Raw genomic sequence first — 16594 nt, 5'->3', positions numbered from 1 at the left:
CTCAGCTGTGTGTCCTACCCAAGGTAGGGCTGAGGGACCTGGCTTTTCGTCACCACTCCTGTTGGACAGTCCCTTATTCCTGTCCTATGGCCTCTGGTTTCCAGCCTGGACAGCACATCTTCTCAAATGTAGAGTCCCACGCTATAGGGCAGGGTGGGATCCATGGCTTATTTCTCCTGCTGATGGTGCCAGGGAGGCCTTCAGGAGTCTCTTTCCCTTGCGTTCTCCAGCAGTAACCTCTCCTAAAACCTGCATCCCAGAACTCCTTATTACCCTGCTAGACCTCTGCTGAGAAGTGTTTTCTCCCCTCATTAGCCCAGCTACTGACCAACCCTCCCGTGGTGGTGGTGGGGTAATGTTCACCCACAATGCATTCTACCTGGGTCTGTATTTGCTTCAACCCTGCCCCTGGGATGGAAAAAGTCTCCACTTAGCCTGGCTTCCTATTATAGACTAGATCTGTGGGGGTGGGGAACGTTCGCCAAACCAGGGTGGAGGAGAAGGACATTGGCAGAAAGTGCCTCGTGGGTTCAAAGGTACCCAGAGGTACACTGTGCAGGCTGGCACTGCTTAGAGTCCGGAGGTCTGGGACACGGGCTGCCTGACAGCACTGACAATAGAAAACAGGAACTGCCACCACATGTCCCCCAGAGGGAAGCAGACACAGGCTAGATGGATGGACGGTTACACGCCCCCATCCCGAGTGGAGCACCCCCATCCCATGTGGAGTATGGAGGGGCCTCAGGAAGCTGGCTATCTATCATGGAAGTTGGGAGAAGCAGCTGGGAAGGGTACACAGGAGGCTTATGGGGACATTTGTGGGCTATATATGCTACGTTCATTTAGAAAAAAATCATTGCACTTTAGGTCCACATATTTTCCTGTACATATGTTATACTTCACTTTTAAGAACTCAATTAAAGCAAAACAGAACAAAACACCTGGCTGGGAAGCAAAACCCAAACCAGGGGCAGCTAACAAGGAATTCCACTCCAGGATGCTTTCCTGGCACTGCAGCCGGGAGGGGTGACAGAGCTAGTGGAGTAGGTGACATCCACAGGCCAGCAGCCCTGCTCGCCAGGGTCTGGCTACTAGGTATCATCAGCTCTGACAGCCTTGCACCTCCCATGGCATCCCAGGATGCCCCCCGGAAGGGTCCTTTCTTTTCCCAGGTGGGATTCTGAGATGCTCTGTTCTTCCCCTCATGCTATGTAGGTTAAGCGTGGTCACTCGGCGGGCCTGGATCTAAATCTCAGCTGCGTCTCTGACTCATGGGAGACAGTGGACAAATGTCTGAGCCTCTCTGAGCCTCAGTGTGGGCATCAATAGAATGGGGATAGCCACAGTACCTTCTCCTAGGCTTACTCCAAGGAGGGAATGGATTGGTGTGTATGTGGTGCTCTTAACAGGCCTGCGTAGTAAGTAGCTTTATTACCATCTTCTAGTATTCTGCATGTGTTATATCCCTTGATGTAGACATTTGGGAGCAGGCCAGGGATCAGGAGCCTGGGACCTGGGCTTTATGTCGGGATGTCCCCAGGTGAGTCTGTGGCCAAAGGACAACACCTTGGCAAGAAGCTTCTCTGCCTCAGCACAGGGACTGGGGAGGGAATGTATGAAGGCACCTGGGAAATGCTGGGAGCCATTCTGAGAGGGATTGGTCTCCTCAGACGAAAGCCACACCCCTCAGCTACCATCAGGGTAACCTTCTGGAGGAATACACGACTAACTGAGTATGTCTGCCACCACAGTAAGTGTGGTACTAGCAAGCTGGGGTGCTTACTCCTGGCCACTTCTGCCCTGGAGGGCCACAGGTGCTACCCAATCAGGGCGTCTGTTCCTCCTCCAGACCTTCACAGTATGCACCTTTCATGGTCAGAATGCCGCCCCCCCCCCCGGCCCTCCCACCACTCCTCACTGAGCAAAGAGCTGCTCAGGCTTTGGGGCTTAGCTGTAGCCTCCAGTTTTCCACAGAAGCTCCCAGAAACTACCTGTTCTCTTTCTGGTCTGGGCTCCAGATTACATCTAAAAACAGAGGTATAAAATGTGTAGTTTTTCCAAGTCTGTCCCAAGAACAACCAGTAAGTGGCAATGAATAAATAAACAAATCAATCGGTCAATCCAGTCTGCTCCACAAGCCCAGGGGTTTGCTGTCTTCATCGACGCGCCCCAAGGCCCCTACTCTTTGCCCTTGAATGAGTCCACATACCCAACACAGATATTTACTCCTACAGCCCCACTTCAGACTTCCCCCGACCTGCATGCCTCTCTCTCTCCCCAAGCGGAGAACAAAGATTGAATTTAATTTAGCTCCAGCTCCTAAGCCCTAGAAGTAGGTGTCTTTAAATTTCTACCTTATGCAGTCTGGCCCAAGACTGTTGAAGGATCTACGTCTCATAGCCTGGTGAGTTCCATGGCCTGGGTAACCACCCAGACCACCAGAATTCACTGTCCCGGTCCCACCCCTTTTCTCAGATGAACCAGCAACACAACACTACATACAAGGCTGGAGTTCTGGATGGCCCTGGAAAACACATTCTATTTAGAAATAAATACACAAACAAATGACTGGTTATACTGCTAACCTACACGTGGAGGCAGCAAGGTCTGGTAGGTACATCACAGCCTTCTGGACCACACTCAAGAGTATTGTGCTTCCCCACATGACAGATCAACCAAACCCTCCCCACCTGTAGGTCCCATGGGAGAAACTGACTCATCCACTGTGCTGTGTGCAGCCTACAATGCTTGTTGGAGCTAAGTTCTACTTGCTGCAGTAATCTTACCCAGGTAACCCCCACGTGTTTAAATTCAAGATGATAAGAGCCAGAGGGGGGTCAGTGAGGACCATTTTCCAGGCCAGTGACCCTTTAGAGAGTAGAGGAGCACCGCCCCTCCCTGTTAGAATAGCTTTCCTTCCCATAAACCCCATAATATACCACATAGCCTGAGAATCAGGGGTACTGAAATACTACTTACAAGCAGAGTGACCATTTAGCCTCTCTGACTTAATTGCCTCCTATACCATATGGGAGATAATAATTAAATTGTCAATGTGTATGCAAGAATGCCCGGCACTTAGTAGATGCTCAATAAATGGTTAACTCAAATTTCCTGTGCTTTGGAACAATGATAAACTCACCATTTCATGAGGGAATCCAAGCCACCACCTGACTATTTCAGTTGTGAGAAAAGTCACATAGATGTTGAACCACTGTCTTCCCCAATATGCTATCTTTTCATCCTCATGAAACAAGACTAATCCCTGTTTTTACAATGGAATAAGTGGGGGAAGGAGGGGAGAAGGAAATGAACATTTTCACCAGATCTCACCTCTGGCCACTCTGCTGGGTCACATCAACCTTTCCCATAAGACCTGATTCTCCTTGGCTGCCCTCGTGGACATGCCCTGGTGAGGAGTTCCAGTCCTATAGTGCACTAAAGCTGTGGGTTGACAGGAGCCCCAACAATTGCTTACAGCCCAAGTGAACTGGTATCTAGCCAGGAGTGAGAGGCCTTGCTGATTCATATCTAGGGACAGCCAATTCCAGAGAGGGCAGAGAGCCTGCAACATACAGTCTTCCTCTCTGTACCTCAGTGAGGGCTGGCTAACTCCCAAAGCATCAAGATCCGGGAGTCCCATCGAGCCATCCCAGAACCCTGTCCTGGGTAAAGGAACAGGGAGGGTCTCCAGCCCAGAGCCAGGAAGCTGAGGCTCCTGTCAGCCAAGGTCCTGTGGTTGAGGATATCTCTGTTCACACACACCTTACTGGGCCTACTGGGCTACAAGGGAGGGGTCCCGATGTCTTCTTCCACTATCTTCTTTCAGGTGAATACCTGTTCCCGCAGCATCACTGCAGGAAGATGGGAAGGTGAAGGCTTGGAACTGAGCACGGGCTCCTCTGATCCTCATCCCCTGGCTGCTGGTCTTGTCTAGGCCTGATGCGGTGTGAACTGGGCTGAGAACTTGGAGACATGCCAGATGGAGGGAGAGATGCTGCTGAGGAACTGTGCCTTCCCAGGTAAATAAATTACACCCAAACAGAAACAATCTTCAGCCTGCCCCTCCCACTCAGACTGTGTGCTCTACCAGAGGCATCTACGTCTTGCCGTGGGAGGTCGGCCTACTGTGAGTACCTGAGACAGGGCCCACAGTCCCAGAACAGGACTTGGTTCTGTCACACCCCTGGAGATCAGAGTAGATAACTAAACAGGAGATTTATCAGGGGTCTTTGGAAAGGGTGGGAGGGGAGGTCTGCTGACCTGAGCCTTTGGTATCAGCCCATCTGCCAAGGATAAGATGGTTAAGCAGTCTGGATGCCTGGAAAGATGCTGAGACCCAGAGCAGGGATGAGCCAGGGATGAGCCCAGCATGAGCCCGGGATTCCTAATGGGCTGGAACCCAGCACAGTGGGGCTAAGCTGGATCTCCTGCGAGTATACAGCGCACACAACCTGAAGCTCAGGGTGGAGGGAGCTACTGCACAGCAAGCAGAACCACAACAACCCCCAAATACCCAGGAGCAGGAGGTATCAGAATAGACAGCCTTGGGGGTCCTGGAAGTGAAAGCACTGGTGGTCATACTGAAGTCACTGCCCTGTCCAGTGGGGGCCTAATTAGAGAACACTGGAGTGGGAGAGAGGCGTGCCTCTATCCGGTCAGCGATAGGAATGTCTGGATTTGATAGAGCTCATTCTGGGCTAGGGGTCTCATTTGTAGAAACGTTGGCAAACAGTTATGAATAGCGGAGACAGAGGGAGTCCTCGGGGGTCCTCATGCCCAGGCACTGTGCTGTCCCTCCCTCCCTGGCCTCATACATTTGAATTAAGCTTCAAATTTCCTAGGACGAGCAGGCGGAGCAAAGCACGTAAAAACCCTGGGTCTGGGGAAGGACGTAAAAACCCTGTGTCTTTGCTGGGTCTGGGGAAGGACAGGCTAGGAGACTGTTGTCCTTTAGCAGTATTGGGGGAAGGCTCCCAGTCTCCACCAGAACAGTGACTTCGGGAGGTGACAACACTGGAAAGACTTGTCAGAGCCTGAGATGAGGGAACTGGAGAGACTGTCAGCTCCTGAAAGGCGGTACCTGCAGCCCGTGTGTCAGGCAGAGGAGGGGAGGCTGATGCCAATAAATATGCATGAAGTGTCTACGGGGTGTGTGTACTCTTTGCAAAACACAAGGGTTGTGGTGTGCACGCCAGCCTTCCCGGGGGTGGGGGTGCTGAGGCACGTGTGAAAGAAAACTGAGCAAAACCCCGGTGCTCATCCCCCAACACCTCCACCCCTCACCTCTAGAAACTTCCAATGGAAAATTCTCGGTCTGTGAGGGAGAAGAGTGATTTATGTGAGATGGCTACCTAGCCTTGAATAATCAACAGTATCGCGTCATTTATGAAAACCCTGTATTAGCCACCCAGATTGGGCAGATTTGCAGTAGGACTGGCCACTGGCCGCTCCTGCCCTCTGAGAGCTTACATTCTAGGATCTGGACTAGACACAGAGAGAGGGGAAGGGGCCTTAAGTTACTCTGCACTGGCTTAACGCTAAGCTTTCCCCACCTTGCCCTTTGGCCATAGCTTTCTCACCCTGGTTTTTAGGGGCTTTCTGGAGCATCTGGGGGCAGCCAGCAGCAGAGGGCAGGAGTAGGAGCGGGGCAGGAGCTGCCTAGGCATGCGTGTTTGTGTGTGTTTGCATGTGCGCAGGCGTGTTGTTGGCACGGACGTGACTCTGCATTCTCTAGGCCCGTAATGAGTCCTCATTGCAATGGGTTTGATGGAATAATTATATTCTGGAAAAACTGCAGGAAACTGCGTTCCACTCCTTAAAGGGCAGGATCATCAAACATTTGTGTTACATTATTTGCAGTCACACCTTCTGCTGCATCTGCTCCCTTAAAAAAAAAAATCTCCAACTCCAATCTGATCTGAATATATAAATCTGAATTATCACAGCAAAGGCGATACGCTCACACCTTTTTTCTTTTCCTTTTTTTTTATCTGTTGCCATGGTGATTAGATAAAATTCACGCCAAGTCTCCAGGGAAGGATGGAATTATTTCAGACAGTTTCTCACCCCTTTCCAGCTACTTCTCTCTGTAACAAGCCTGGGCACCATCTCTGGGCTTGGGCAGAGAGTCAGGCAAGGGAAGAAGGCAGCAATTCATAGGGGAAGCTTTGGTCGAGTAAAAGAAAGTGTGCATCTTTCCGAGACATTTCTGGGGCCCAGCCATGTCCTAAGCCATGGGGCCAGCCATGTGTCCTCAAGTCTACAGCTTCCTCTGTGGCCCTGGAAGCCACCTGAGAGGAAAAGCAGTGTCTGAGAAGTCAGTGCCCTTGTGCAAGGTCGAGGCAATAGGAGGTGTGGAAGTTGGCCTCAGGTCTTGACTTTGCTCTCTCCTGAGTGAAAGGCAAGCGCAGCAAGGAGATTTTCCTCAGAAAGTGAGAGGCTCCATGGGGCCGGTGTCTCCACCAACCCTCCACTGGAGTTTCTGCAGGCTGAGAGTCTCAAAGGGGCTAATTATTGATGGCTGTGATTTGTTAGCAGGTTTTGTGTAAAGGACTTCATTGACCTAATTGTTATTTAGCGCCCTGAACTCTGCATGTGCGTTTTTTAGAGAAAGGGATCTCTGCCCCTTGCTCAAGTCTTCCCATTTTTATCCAAAGTCCTGGTTCCAGGGTACAGAAGATGGGAGCCTCGGGGAACCAAGTGCAAGGTCTGTAAAAGCTGAGCAGCTCATTATTGAAGCCATCGCTGAGCAAAAGGGACAACTTTGTCAGCCAAAACCTGCAGGGCGGGACAATAATCTGTATTTATTTACTTCGGTGGCTCACACATTAGGGTCTCATTAATTGTCCTAATGCTACGGAGGGAAGGGATGGGGCATGTCACTTCTAGCCTGTCTCAACACATTTTAGCAGCTAGAGACTTAGGAGAGAGCCCTGGAAGGCAGGGAAGGATGGTGGCCCTCTCAGGGGCTCAGCCTGGGACACTTCCAGGTCAGTACACCCAGACAGCCACCAGCAGGTTGCTGAGACAAAGAAGAGTTGTTTGGGAACATCAACTAGAGAGTGTCTCTTTGGGCAGTCTGTTGGGTGGTCTCTGACCTATTAAGTCAGAAATGATGGTGTCTGGTGGCCAGGAAAAGGCTCTTTGCCAGGGACACTGTGTACTCTGCTGAGTGACACCCTTTATTCTCAGGACCTAATCTCCTGGTTCTGAAAATGCTGGAGGAGGAGGAGAAGCCCACATCCATCATCACTGGGAAATGTCACCAATTCTATTGTCAGGACTGACGAACCCCGTGGTGAAGCCCGGACTGTTTGGGTGACTCATCAGGTCTTTCCTATGTCTATCCCAGACCCAGGACAAAGCCATCCAATGACCTTTGTAAGAATGAGTTTCTGATCTCTGTCATGGGCCCACATCTGTCCCAGGGGAGCTGCAGCCCCAGATGGTGGCAGGGGTGGGAATACAGAAAGACATGATGGCATGGTCTTGGAAGTCAGGCAGAACTAGCTTCCAATCCTGCCCAAGCCACCTAATGAGCTCACGACCTGGGGCAACTAATGTCTCCAAACTTCTGTGACATACAATGGGAATACATTTAAATGCTAGCACAGACAGTAATCACTGGAATTAAAAGATATAAAGTCTCTAAAGTACTCAGCATCATGGAAAGATGGAAGGGAACAGTAAGTGGTACCTAGGAGGGGAGAAGGGGAAGAGATGCTTGCAGCACAAGGGGATGCTGGAAGGAGGCTGGAAGACCCACGTTCAGATTCTCCTCTGCCATTTGTCACCGCTGTGTTTTTAGGCGTGTCACTTCATCTCAGAGCTCTAATCTTCATTTGTAAAATGAGTCTACTCTGTTATTAACTTGTGTGATAAGTGTTATTATTCTCAGGTTTCAGAAGGAGGCTTTAAGAAGTTGAGCAGTAAAAGTTACACAAACCTGCGACTTAGTGGCTAATCTAGGATGCAGACCTAGAGGCAGCATCTTGCTTGTGCTGGCCACACCAGGGTTAGGGGAGGCCACAGATGCATACTCTGTTGGCTGTGGATGGTGGTACTTAGCTGAGTTGCCACCATTCCAACTACGTTTCCAAAAATCACCTTGCATTGGCAGCTGGGACCTGTGACTTAGGCAGCCTGACCCTGGCATGCAGCTCTTGTTCATTCTACATGATGACAGACCAGGGACATGAAGTCAGAGGGATTGTTCTAGAAACTCTGGCTTTCAGGGGCTGGCGTGATGGATCCGTGGTTGAGAGCATTTGTTGTTCTTTCAGAGGACCTAGGTTCAATTCCCAGCACCCACATGGTGGTTCACTACCATCTGTAGCTCACAGCTTCAAATCCAAGGAATCCAGTGCTTTCTGCTGATCTATATAAGAACAGGCATCATGTTGTACACATGCAGGTATTTAATATACATAAAATAAATAAATATAAATAAGAAATAACAAAAATAAAATATTAGAAACTTTATCTTTCTAAGCACTATGTAAATCTGGGCTGGATTATCCCCAAGGCACCTTATCCATTTTAAGTATCCATAATTCCTTGGTACAGTCTCTAGGAACAAGATGGTATAGGCACCTTTTCCCAAGGCAAAGGCTAGGACACATAAAGAGATGACAGCAAAGAGAAAAATGAGGCCTCCCTAAGCAGCCAAGAACAGCCCCCGGGGTCCTTCCACTTTAAGAGAAGCAGAGCATCAGACTTCTAGATTAGAGGCTGGAAGGGGGAGGGGGAGACAAACCCCCAGAGTCTAGAGACTCAACGATACCCTGCCCCTGCGAGATGCAGAAACTCCTAATTGGAGCTGTGCACGCACCCAGCACCAATCACTCCGTGATGTGCCTTTCCGAGGCAGTGCAGAAGGCAGGCCTTCATTAAATCCGACACCAGGGAATTAATTCTCCTCCCTGCCATCACTCTGTCTCTGTCACCCTTTCCCCCTCGACAGCCCGGGCTCCTTGATCTTCCACACCTTCATGTCGAGAGAGTTCTACTGGAGAAAGGAAGCTATCCCAACTGTCACCTGAACTATGACTATATCCAGGGCCTGGATGGAACCCACACTGGGAAGGCACAGCAGGAAAGTCATGGGGGTGGAGGCAGAGAGACACATACACACTGCGGTCGAAAGGAGGCAAAGGAAGTGCTACACCATGGGGGTCCTTCACCCCAGTAGAAGGGAAGATGTGAGCTGATGATGACACTTTATTGGATCACCCTAGTTTAGCTGTCCTTGAAACAGGGACTCTTGAATTAAAGTCTCTTTGGGAGGGAGCTATGTGGAGGAGGGAACAGGAAAAGAAGAGGAGGGGCTGCCTGGAAGCTACCTGGACCATCCATCCTTCCATGTCTTAGTGCCTCCTTGTCAGCTTCTAGACTGACCCCCTCACCTCCCTACCACCTGCCTATACAAGGCCTGTAGTCTTCTGACCCAAAAGTGAACCAAGAGCCCTCAGTTAAGACTAGTAAAGGCAGGACCTGGGACAGATTCCATGAGCCATGGGAAACTGGTCACTCCAGTCATTGTTAGCTTCTTTGATTTTTATTTTATGTACATTGGCATGAGGGTTTCAGATCCCCTGGAACTGGAGTTACAGACAGTTGTGAGCTGCCATGTGAATGCTAGGAATTGAACCTGGGTCCTCTGGAAGAACAGCCAGTGTTTGTAACCACTGAGCCATCTCTCCAGTCCCGGTCAGCCTCTTTTTGACTTGATATGTTGCCTTGGCTCAGCTTGTGTGGAGAGTAAGGAAGGGCTGGGAGACACTGCCCAAGGGCACCCAGCTCAGAGGCCTGTGTCTGAGGGAGCTGAACTTTCGAAACATTCAGTGTTTCTGTCAGAAGTTCTTAAATGACAGTTCCTGGGTGAAGTCCCCTCCCCAGCTCCATAAATTGGTCCAGGACTTTGAAGGAAACAGGTAACCACGCCTATAAAACCAAGGTGGAGAATGTAGATTATATCCACAGTAACTAAGAACAAAAGAGATACAGATGGGTTAAGGGAGACCTTTGCAGAAGGAACCAGGTAGAGTCCTCAGGGAAACAAGACCAGCTGGTCTAAGAAATAATAGACATGCACTAAGAACTTGCTACCAGCATTATGTTTAATATGAGAGACTTATGAAGCAAGCACCCTTCACACATGAGCCTGGCCCAGGACTTGAGGCCACCTTGTCCCTACTTCCTCAAGCTATGAGACCACCCTCAAATAGACTACCTTTATTCAGAAGACACACACCCCCCCCAATCAGGAATGCTTCTAGTCTGGAATCAAATTACAAAGCCGAGTTGGAGTAAGACAAACTGGGAATCTAGGCTTCCTGGGGCCTCGCAGATACCTCCATAAGGATGCTGGATATTTAGCAGGATGCAAAGCTAGGATGTGAGCCAGCTCATGCAGCTCAGAAGGGGAAAAGGCCATCCTGTTGCTATCTGGGTTATAGAAAACTGCTATTCTGGTTTTGCAAATAAGAACATGGAAAGGTTTAGGGAAAGAGCCCAGGGCTACTCAGAACCAGTGATGAGAAGAATTCAACACCAAGAAAGCAGCTCAGAAACAAACCCAAGTCAGGGCGCATTGGTGAGCAATTCACCAGACGTTCAGAGCTTCTCCCGTGTGGGTGTCACTCAGACAGGCCTGAGTTTCTGAAAAGATGCAACAAACCCAGGCATGTTCAAAATTGTCAGCTTGAATAAGAGAAGGGCCTGCCAAATGGTAGAGGGGATCGGTACAGGAATAGGGTGCTGTCACAAGAATAGGACATTGGAGAAGGGGTACAGGCGACAGTGAGAACTGTCTTCCAGTAATTGATGGGTGTAGGGGGGAAAAGAAAGCCTCCTGGAGGTTCAGGGGCAGGAGCAGGCAGTAGGGGGGCTCAAAGGCAGAACTCCAAGAAAGCAGATTTTATATTTTAGTTCATGATAAGGAATTGATAAAAGAGGGGCTTTCAAAAAGACAGGAATGCCCACCGTGTGCAAGGGAACCACACTCAAAAGCAACATGAGGACCATGCTCCAACTTTCATACCCCTTCTCAACACACACTTGAGAATTTTAGAAGACTAAAAACAGACACCTAAACTCATCTCTCACTCAACTCCCTATAAATAACAGGACACTCTTCAACTACTTCTCTGAAGATCACACACACACACACACACACACACACACCAGAATCCTGCCATCTATATATTTTTTTCAACTCAACATCACATTAGGATCTTTTCCCTAAATAGTTAAAGACCTTCCTATAGAAGGACTTCCGTTCAAGACGAACATGTTGGTTAGATGCCTACTTGTGATAAAGGAGCTACATGATCAACTCGTACACACACATGCATGAGAGAGAGAGAGAGAGAGAGAGAGAGAGAGAGAGAGAGAGCACTAATTCTGCACTCATTGTAAGTATGACGAGATAGCTCGATTTCAGAGGATTTTAGCATGAGTCTACCCCATGGAGGATGAGGCCAATGATCTCATTCTGAAGTATAAAAAGATGCTTCTTTGTACTGTTTTTTTTGTTTTGAGACAGAGTCTTACTATGTATCTCATGCCGACCTCAAATTTCATATCCTCCTGCTTCAGTTTCTCAAGAGCTGGGGTTATAGTCGTGTACCACCATGTCCAGCTAGCAGGGCACTTCTTGAGACCTGGATCCCAGGTCCAAACAAGGCTGCCAATGGTATCTTTATAATCGACCAAGAGATTGGGTTTGGCAATTTTTAAGGCTCCTCTAGGTTTCACAGAGCAGTTTTACCATCCGAAGATATCACCTGGGCACTCCGTGAGGGGAGGGGAAAAAAGAGGAAGAGGCAGGTGCAATCACTGTGCCAGGGCAAACTGTAATAAAGATAAGCACCTCTAGGAGCCGAAGCAAGACATGCAGCTGGCAGTCCCTGCGGGCCTCTGCCTGGGAGACCCTCAGCTTCACAGATGCCAGGGCAGGCTCTCGGTACATTGTGGGTGAGATCACTTTTCCGTCTCTGGTTTCCCTGTGTACTCTGAGTCCAGCTCCCAGCTTTCTCTTGTAACATGAGCTGAAAACTGGGGGCAGCTTATCCAAGGGGTTAATTATGAGCGCTTCTCCTGCCCTCCCATCGCCAAACCACTTTGCTTGCCCCAGCTGGGCACTCAACTGTTCAGCACCTGTCCCCAGAAAAGAAGGACAAAGGGCTGCTAGGACCCTCCCCAGCTCCCGACTCTTGAGAAAGCACAGAACACCGGGCCGTGCAACCCCATCAATCCTCCTGGTGTTCTTAATTTTCAGTGGCCTCACGCTGGGTCTCCAGGCTCTCATTAAACAGAGAAGCAGATTATGCTTGGTCCCACGGCAGATACATTTTTCCTCCTCTCATATTTATACCACTTTTATCATTGTTATTTAACAACTGCTGCACACCAATCCCGCCCAAAGTGGCTCTGCAAAAGGGTTTCAGGAACAAGTGTCCACAGAGCAGAGCTGGACAGCTGATGTGTGCGCTGGCCTCTCCCCTAAGGCTATCTCTCCTCACATTCTCCAGGATCAGCCAGAGTCCCACCCCTAGCCCTGAAATATCACAGAAAGACCCAAAGCTTATGTCAGTCTTCTAGAACCCTGTGCCCTGCCATGAAGTAAATGACTTTTTAAATGACTATAACATGCATCTTTTAAAAAATAATAAGAGCGTAAAAATAAAGTCCTGTGTTTCTTTTGGCTCTTGTTTTTGTCAGATCATTTTTAGAAGAAACTGTTTAGGAAATTAGACATTCTGAAGAGCCGTGTGTTCCCTTCCGAAGCCGTGGCTTCTTCCTTGGAGGTACGCTCTGCTCTGAGTATGGTGTTTATTGTCCCATGCATGTTGGGATGCTGTCGCTGCATATGTGTATACCCAGAAACACTACAGAGGACCGGCATGCGTGTTTTCAAACTTTATACAAATGGCTCTGTACTGCTTTCATCCTTCTGCAATTTGCCACCACCACCCCTCCCCCACTGACCACCCTCCCTGCAACATGTCCAGGCTGGTTTGTGAAGTTCTGGAGCATGGGTCCCCTGCAGCTTAGTTCTTCATTACATATGCTAAGCAGACTGCATTTACCCACGCTGGTTTCTAGTGTCTTTGCTATCATCAGTGTGGATGTGGCTACAATGTCCATTTGTGCTCATTGTGTGAGGGTTTCTTAATATACACCTTGGAGTATGTCTGTTTCTCCAGCATAGGGCGCCCCCCTGTCACCACACCCCCAGTACCCAGTATGGCTAGACAGAGTTTATTGAGCTGCATGGAACAGGAAGGGACTGAAGGGCTTTGCCTGTTCTGGCCTTGCAGATCAGGAAAGCAACAAGCAGAGAGAGGCCATGCCATTGTTTAGAAGTGAAGGAAGCAGAAGTTAGAACCTTCTGCATGTTTCCTACTTGCTTGGAGGTATACCAATATACTCCGAGAGAGCACGTGACTATAAGATGGAACTGTGCAAAGGAGAAGGGAATAAGGGAGAACAGACACAAAGAGGCCATACTGAACACCTGGCCTCTGGTGTGAGTTCTCGCTCTAGTCCCAGCCTCACATCACAGACCTCAACCTGCGCATGCTCAGACTAAGGGCCTGAGAGTGGTACTGAGGCCCAGGGGCATCTTGGGGACTGAGTCCAGATCTGAGGCCTGTGTTCTGCATTACTCTTCTGCTCACGTCCTGCGTGTGGTCCAGCCCTATGGAGGACCGTGGAGCCAAGCACCGGGTAGCCCCAATGGAATATCTTGTGAGTAAACACACGGCAAGTGCTGTGTGCTTTATGGTAGTCCCAAATCCCATACAATCCTGAACCACCTCCCCTCCCATTCTGCCACTACTCCCTGGCATCATGGAAGGCATCTCGCTGAGTCTCAGTCACTCATCTGAAAAAATAAAAATATCAAATGAGATCAGACAGCCTGAAAGGGCTTTGAGGAGGTGAACTTGGTCAGGAGAAAGATGCAGAAGTTTTCCTGTTTTCTTTAGCTAGCTGTGGTCTACCAAATGCCCAAGCACAACTTCATTAATCATGGACTCCCATCGTAAGGAGGCAGATGGGATGTTCTGGAAAGCATAAGGTCACGCCCACGCCTACACTCGAAGAGGGTCTCACTTCAGCACAGAAGCCGCCCCTGAGGCCTGCCCCTTCCAGGGAATTAGAGGGATACAGTAGTTGCTAGGTCTCTGTGGGCTCATCTGCAAATGAAGGGACTGGCTTCTTTGTTCGGCAGACTCCATACTAAATCAAATTGAATGTGTACCAAACTATGGTACAGGCTGTAAGAGCACAATAAAGCCTAGCTCATCCCCAAAGGCTAAGTGTCTGGAGACCAAATGTTTTAGATTTGGGGATATTTGTATACATACAATGAGGTCTCTCCAGCATGAGACCCAAGTCTAAGTACTAAAATCACTTCCGTTTCAAGCACACCTTGTCTCCATAACCCGAAGGCAATCTCACACAGTGTTTTTAGTGTGACTGTCTTGTGCTGAGACCTATAAAGGAGACCAGGTGTGGAGTTTTCTATTTGTGACATCAAGTTGGTTGCTGTTTAGCAGGTTTCTCAAAACTGAAGCATTCCTTCTTTAGATTCAGGAAACCCTGGAGATTCAGGAAGCTCAGAGAGCAAAAAGCCATGTAAGGCTCCTCATAGAGGTTACACAAGTTGTAAACAGTTGCTATGGAGAAGAGACCCTTCCATTGAAACTGCCCGCAAGATGTGCTGGGGATGCAACTTTTTGAGTCATCACTCATGCTACGGTAGCTTTGGGGTGCTAAAGCTTGGCTTTGAGTCATACTCCTGTAAGGAACCCCATGAACTCATTGACTCACTAGACTTGGGAGCTGCCTTTCCTTTGGTCTGTCACTGATGGAATGACTAGACCTTTATCATGACTCCCCAGGAAAAGTCCCACAACATTGCTGCTCCAAACACTTCCCATTTGAGGATTATGTCAGAGTTCTAGCTTTAGGATTAGGAATGATATGGGGTTATGAAGAAGGGGACTAGAGCAGGTCGGAAGTGTGGGGTGTAGAAGAAAGGTAGATCCATGTCCCACCTCCCTAAGAATGCTGAGCAATAATCTCTGGGAAATTCAAAGGCAGTCCTGGACTCCATTACCTCAGGCTGAGGACCATCTCCCTTTTCCTGGAGAAACCATTGAGCATTCCCCACCCCCTCAAAATCTTCAGTGGCTCCCCATCGCTCTGTAAAGACATATGGCTCATGCAGCATCAGCCACTCCCACTCTTGACCACTCCTGGGCTCCAGTCAAGCCAGACTGTTCCCCAAGCATTTGCAATGCTTTAGGGCTTCCTGGGACCTTCCTCCTGTGGTCTCCTTTACCTGAAGCTCAACTGTGATGGAGTGTGTGTGTGTGTGTGCGTATGCGTGTGTGTGTCTGTGTGTCTGTGTGCATGGGCACGTGTGGGCGTGGGTCTGTCTGTCTATCTATCTGTGTAGACACTGGTGCTCTTGGAAGCTCCCAGGTGACTCTATAGTTGACATCTGGCAGGTATTCAACTCTCCCCTGTAAAAAACCACCCTACCCTGTGGGTGTGTTCTGCAGGCCTCTTGGGAAAGGTCCCTTATCCAAGCATTAGAGATGCCTCTCTAACTCTGGACCAGAGAAATTAACATCACTTACACCTCATCGCATACTGCCTCCAGTTGGGGAATACCAGTATCCTGAGTTCATCTTGTCTGTCAGACAGTAAGTCCCTCAAAAACAGAATTAGTGCTCCCTTCTTGTGCCCATTCCTCTGACAGCCCTTCTTTGCCTAATGGGCCCATTAAATAATGAACCAAAGCTATCTAGAAAATTCAGAACATTTACACATAAAGAGGGGATAAGAACTGACCTCTTTGTCTGAGGCAAGGCCTAGTCCTCCCAGCACCTAGCTCATGAACTGCACCCCAAGAGGGAGGCTCCAAGATGCCATTTAACATGACAGGAAACCACGGTGTCTCCCTCAGGTCTCTGCTCTGGGAATTGTTAGAGTTCTAGGCAGGTGACAAAGTAGAAGCACTGTGTGTGTGTGTGTGTGTGTGTGTGTGTGTGTGTGAATGTTCACACATACATATTCAATATGAACAAATTATATTGTGCATACTATTTATACATGTGCCTACATATCCATTTTGAGTTTCTTGGGTGTGTGGGAAGAGGAATTCCACCACCCCAATCCCTTGGGGTCCTCAAGCAAAGACCCCTGGGAATTACTGTCTGCATAATACAGCATCTTGTACACAGGAAGTGCTCAAGAAACATTTGCTAGCTTAAATAATGAACTAAAAATTCAGTCAGTTGGGGTTGCTTATGCCAACATATGAGAAGGAACTGAAGCAATATATGGTGCCACACAGCCACAGCCTATGTCCAGCCACATCTCCAGGGAGGCCTCTACGACCAGCTTCCTTAGACGATGCCTTGTAGTGGTATGCTTTGGAACATTCTAGACTCTAGAATGTTGCTTCTCTACCTTCCTAATGCTGTGGCCCTTCAGTACAGTTCCTCATGTTGTGGTGTCCCCCAGCCATAAAATTATTCCGTTGCTATCTATAACTGCAATTTTGCCACTGTTA

At 49.0% G+C, this 16594-nt stretch overlaps 1 protein-coding gene across 1 annotated transcript in view; it reads right to left on the bottom strand.

Moving 5' to 3' along the window:
* The window catches only part of Dscaml1 (DS cell adhesion molecule like 1), a 330756-nt gene that overhangs the window by 279195 nt on the left and 34967 nt on the right, over positions 1-16594 (bottom strand). The gene's annotated exons all lie outside the window — the stretch shown is intronic.

This window comes from Arvicola amphibius, chromosome 3 (genome assembly GCF_903992535.2).
Source record: "Arvicola amphibius chromosome 3, mArvAmp1.2, whole genome shotgun sequence".
In the NCBI taxonomy this organism is placed as follows: Eukaryota; Metazoa; Chordata; class Mammalia; order Rodentia; family Cricetidae; genus Arvicola; species Arvicola amphibius.
Note: the sequence above shows the minus strand (reverse complement) of the source record. Positions and strands in the feature narration are given on the sequence as shown.